The 6000-nt window shown below is 34.2% G+C and overlaps 1 long non-coding RNA gene across 13 annotated transcripts; it reads right to left on the bottom strand.

The window, feature by feature from the left end:
* Positions 1 to 221: 221 nt before the first annotated feature.
* LOC108338186 (uncharacterized) lies at positions 222 to 5619 on the bottom strand. 13 transcript variants are annotated; one of them, XR_008250473.1, is made up of 5 exons: positions 3645 to 5619; positions 1396 to 3270; positions 1055 to 1152; positions 829 to 938; positions 222 to 530 (listed from the first exon to the last, which is right to left on the bottom strand). It is a non-coding gene; the product is annotated as an uncharacterized LOC108338186 (long non-coding RNA). The 13 variants fall into 13 exon arrangements; XR_008250477.1 differs by having other exon boundaries at positions 829 to 915; XR_008250475.1 differs by having other exon boundaries at positions 222 to 938; positions 1396 to 1559; positions 1776 to 3270.
* Between the last annotated feature and the right edge of the window lie 381 nt (positions 5620 to 6000).

Raw genomic sequence — 6000 nt, 5'->3', positions numbered from 1 at the left:
TACCTCTACCAAATTGTCCTTATGTCTAAAAATATATACCAAATATCAAAACATTAAAATTATTCGACACATTAAAGTTTTTCCTTTCTGACATAAGAATATCACAACACTTGCAATGAGCCTCTTTTCTAACTTTGGTTCTAGTTGAATTAAAAGATTATGTTTTCATCCCTCTTGTAAAAGAAGACTAACATTTGTAGAGCTAGTGAGAGTTGGTGGTTGAGATTAAATATTCACCATCACAAATTGATGACATCAACAAGGAATTTACAGCCCGGTGAAAGATTTTATTTTGAGAAGTTTTATTCCCCTACCAGTCATCTTGAGCCTGTTCTACTAGTTTCTCATTTGGAACTTTCATCAGTATCTACTCTTGAACCCCATTTTCAACTAACTATTCTGTATTCTTCTTTTTCAAGAGTTCCTTCACCTCTTAAAAAATTAAACAGAAATAGTTGACACAAAAACCTTCAGGTGTTAAATTTAAAGTCACTTGAAATCCATGCAAACAGCAACCACCCCCAAAAAATCTGAAAAAGAAAGAAAAATTGAATACTTCACTGAAAGGTCCATAGCATCTATGAAAAGTGGTAACCCAATAACGAAAATCAACACACAAATCTATACCCTCATGTTGATACTCAGACTACCAAAAACTTAATCAGAAACTAAGATAAAAAGTATCAGACTTTTCCAAGCCTACATACGTATGGATGGTAGAATACAAATTAAGATTGAAAATTATCTTGAGCAGCCAAATACTGTAATGAAAAAACTAAAATTTGTAACAGAGAAACGAAAATTTGGTCCATGCAATCATAATAATACCCTTTTGATGAAAAATAGGAAACTTCATGCTTGCAGGTGTTATCTGATGCAAGCCTCATCTGCAGTAGCATAATCTAATAATTGCTCCTGAAATTTCCGCAGTGAATTGTCTGAAAAAGAAAAATTATTTTGTTCCTTCCAGGTCTTGAAAATTAAGACATACGAAGATTGTTCTATGTAACCGAACAAAAACAGCGTTTACTATATATATAAAAAAAAAACTTACTACAATAACAAGAAAACGTAGAAGCTCAGTGCCGTGCTATTGCTGCATCGGTGCTAAGGGGATTTGGCTGCCTCGATGTTGAAGTTTTGATTCTCACCCTAAAATAATGTACAGAGATGTAAAACGGGATCAAGGTTCCATAGTATTGAAAGTTAGAAATGAGTTGCAAAGTAAAAACTAAATTGAAAACTAATACTTTCTAAATTTTAAAGTGCATATTGAAAAAAGTAGATATCCAATCTAAAAAAATTATAAAATTCCCTATTATTTTAGTTTTTTAGTCTCAAATGTCCTAAGAACTATGAAACATCAGGACATCGCAAACCCGTGTCAACTTATACCTCTGGTTGCATGAGCAAACTGATATCCCTAAACAAATGCGCTTCCTTTTGGAATCAACTCCACAACACTGGTTGTATTCAAGTCCCACTACTCTTGAAAGGAATAAGATTGGATATTTTAGTAAGCAACTCCACAACACTGGTTGTATTCAAGTCCCACTACTCTTGAAAGGAATAAGATTGGATATTTTAGTTTTAAATCTCTCAACGTTTATGGCTAGAACAGGATAAAAAAGTTCATTGACTCAAACAAATTTTGTTTTTAAATCCCTCTTACTTCCTTAAGACCTATAGAAAACTGTAAAATCATAAAAAAATCATCGAAAGAACGTAAAATCTACATTAATCTTATGATTTTTAAACAAACTGAGAGGACATACATTACTAAAGAAATGTCATAGGCAATCAAAACTCCACAAGTATAATTGCTCTGAAATCTGAATCCACAAAAATCTAAACCTAATTACTTCCTAAGCTAGAGGACCAGCTGGTGTATCCCCAGAGATGTCTGTAGTCGCCAAACCCTTCAACTGTTAAAAAAAACGATATACTATCAGCCAAGTCTCTGGATTTCACCAAAATTTAAAGGAAAAAATGTCACAAAAAATTAATATTTAACAGAACAGATCAAAAAAATAATTATAAATCAGATCATACAAATTGTTCTTAAAAGGTATATCCCAATATCTCAATAGCTAAATGGATGTCATCAGTTTTCTTGGAGACTAAACCCATTTGAATGTGTAAGCTATTTTTTTTTTCTATAGACTTATCCCATGAAGATACACACAGCTTATATTATTCTAAAAAAAGGCGAGTAAATTTTAATGTCACATGTGTTGGCGGATCCAGGTGGATTCGAACCACCAACTTCCCATATGCAACAGCAATTGGGTGCTCGTTCCGATTCGAGCTAGTGGATCAATTGTATCCTTGAGATGGTTGCATACCAAGTTTATAAGCCAAAATATTGTAAAATACTTCATGAAATTAAATTATTTAGATGTCAAACCACAAATCAAGAAAAAGGATTTTCGAAATTAATAAAGGTAAACTGAAAAAGCAAAATGAGGAGGAAAAAACAGTAGTAACTCCTCAACTTAAGTAACAAACTACTTCAATAAAACGGATGTTCTTAAAGTGATTTGAATCATACACTTGTCGAGCACACAAGACTAGGAAACATTAAACAGTCAATTACTAAATGAATATTCAATTTCAGATCATATGGTCCTCCCTGAGAATTAATTTATTATTTTATCGAAACAATATTCAATCAATTAACTTACAGACCAGGAGGATCAAACTGATAATCCATCACATCTTCCCACAAAATCTGATTCACAAAATATAACGACGAAACCGAATTCTGAGAACCAATTATAAACCAATATGTTGTGAAACAAGAGTAGTAAAACACCAAAACTAACACTAAGTAGCGGGATTATTGGCCAAACCGCACCAAAAGATCTACATGAAAACATTTACAAAAATACCTGGAAAAAACTGTTTCAGCATGTTCATAGTTAAAAAATGGAGTAGAGAACAAACCAGAGACAAATATTTTTCCCATGAATACAGAACAACGAGGATAATTTTCAATAACAATGATCAAGGATAGGAGAAGTTGAGAACAACCACCAACTTCAGGATTTCGTCAACAGTATACAGATCCCCGAAGATGTCGCCAAATATAAAAGACGTGACCATTAAGGTCGACGTTACATGACCGAACATAAAACAATCGTTTGATTATAATGCACTGTGGCTTGTCGTTGATCCAGCATGATTTGATGAAGCACCAAAGTCAAATCTCTAGATAAATAGCCTCGACGTGGATCGAAATTTTCAAGTGATAGAAGATTGATATCTAACCTGCAAATAGAGCACAAATCATGTTAGACAAAACGCACATTCAATCACCAATAAGAGCATCAATTGTTAATCATAGGCATAAATGAGATACTAATTAAGCACTAAATTATTTAATGTGTCCAGCAAATTCTACCCGAAGTTCCAAGAAAATAGCAAATATGCCAGAGAATGTCATAATTTGATGATTACACAACTGTTTGCAATGAAGACCAGACAATTCCAAACAAAGATCGACAACATGAACTAAAACTAACCATTTATACTACGCAATCCAATAAACAAAACCAAATTACAATTATGAATGTAAGTTACTTCTAAATTCCAACAAGAGAATTCAGGAAGAGCAATTATAAAAAATAGAACTAAATCCATACCCATAAGATGTAATGGTCCGAGATCAACCCATATTACCTCCAAGTCTGAAGATCCTTCCCCGCTTCGCAAAATAACACGTACATTCATCCTCTGCATGATCTCAGACTCCTTTTCAAATACTATATCTAGACTCCAAAGGAACATGTAAGAGGCCAGTCGCACAGTTCTTGACAAAGGCCAATATTGATGCTGATCCAAAGCAGAATACTGCAGATATAAGGAACCTTAAAGCTACACTAGGCACAGGTGTTTACAGCAATCTATGATCACTGACTCGTGTACCACGGCAGATTTTTTAAACATAAAAATACAACAAAATCCCAATGATCCTAAACAGAACTAAAGTACAAATGTTAGCCAATAATAGCTCCATAATACAATTGCAGTAAGACATCACCCTAACCTACGAGATTATCACAATACATGCAGGATTCTACGAGGAGACATTGACTGGTATTTATAGATAAAAACTTTAAGATAAGTTTAAAATATAAATATATATAACTAAAAAAAATGAAAAAATAAGTTTAAGTACTGCATCTGATATAAATGAACTAGTTGATGTGCATGTGCGCTCAACAGAAAATATAAACATTCGCAAACTATTATATCGTGAATCCAAAGGCACTTTGATTCAATTGTTAATATATGCATGAGCTCTCAAAGAAACATTTGCACATTTTTTATTGTAATTCCAAAGCCACTTTGATTCAATTGTTGAATAATATATAAATTTGGAACAAATATTAAAAATCATGCTGTGCCTCAGTTTAATAAATTAACTTTAATCAATCAAGTTAAAGTTTATAAAACCACAGAACTAAAAGGTGCAATTTACATTGTTCAAATCTCCTTCGATGAAGTTTATAAATTCCTTAGTTATTAATTTATTGGAAACCCCCTTCAAATCAATTCTATTGATGTGAATTACAAATCACAGTAGGGCAGAGTATATATGCTTAAACAAATAATTTATTTGCGAAATTATAAAACATACGGTCAAGAAATAATTAAAGTATGCATAAATTGTAGCAATGACTTAAATGTTAATTAAGATTCAATAAAACCGCCCTATTAATTGATTTAGATGCATGGAATAGTGTTAATTATGTATTGCAAACTCGAAGAGTAAATTCATAAACAACGAAATTAAAATGAATTAAAGTGTGCATTCAGCACTATGTACCTTGCCGAGTAGCCAATCGTTTTGTCGTTTTGTTGAGCCGATAAGCAGTAAGCGAACCAGAATATATAAAAAAATTCAGAGGGCAGAGCAGAGAGACTAAGGAAGAGAAAGGGAAAGGGGAAAACACAACACCACGGGGAGAGGGAAAAGAATCGGGGAAAAAACTACCAATAAAAGCCCCGACTCCTACCCTCCCCCAAACAAAAAAAATAACCATTTTATTAACGCTTTTCGGACCTGCCATGCAAGCGCACCTGACATGGCAAAGGTCCATAAACAAGAGCTAACATCAGAACAATCACTTACACACACCCCTCGCAACCATACCTCCAAATATATCAACCAGATCCAATAACCACATAAAATACCTAAACGATCTTACCAATACAACCTGTTCCGGTATTAGCCCCATCAAGAATCAACCCAATCAAAATACCTTAAGCCAGAGCACTCAGATACGAGATCTTTTACAAAAAATCTCAAACTCCGAATCCACCAAATCCTTTATTAATATACCTCTTAGTGGTTGTAGAAGATCCATGTAATCACGAATCGGATGGAAAATCCCGACATCTTGTAGGTTGGTTCCGCGCACGATATCTGACCAACCACGAATTCGCCATAATTCCGATTCTGGAGGAGCGGAACGATCTTCGGTCATCCGGAAGGCACAAAGTCAACGTAACACGAGGAATCTCGCGACAATTACTAAGTTGAGTCTTTCGACAAGCGACCATCAACAACATCCACCACAGAAAAACCACGATCAACGCCGGCGCCACCGAAACCTAACAACACAAAACCATAACCGTTTAAAATTAACAGAAAATTCGTAAAGGTACTACTCCTAATCTAACATACCTAATTAAAATTAACGATCAAATTAAACAATTACTTGCCTGCGTAAAACCAGTCTCCTTCGCCTCCGTCGAAATTGAAGCAACAGAACCTGCACTTAACAAAACCTAAAAACCGTTTGATCGGCCATAAGAGAACGAAGAATTTGACTTTGGACGATGAAAACGAGGGTTTGATGAATCACAAAAAAGAAGCCGAGGGCCTCACATGGGCGATGGAATGGGATGATGAAGCGTTGGGATCGTTTTATATATAACGAATCTGGAGAATATCAACGGTTTTTATTGATTTGAAACTGATTGATCCAATGG

The sequence above is a fragment of the Vigna angularis genome, chromosome 7, assembly GCF_016808095.1.
Source record: "Vigna angularis cultivar LongXiaoDou No.4 chromosome 7, ASM1680809v1, whole genome shotgun sequence".
NCBI classification, from domain to species: Eukaryota; Viridiplantae; Streptophyta; class Magnoliopsida; order Fabales; family Fabaceae; genus Vigna; species Vigna angularis.
Note: the sequence above shows the minus strand (reverse complement) of the source record. Positions and strands in the feature narration are given on the sequence as shown.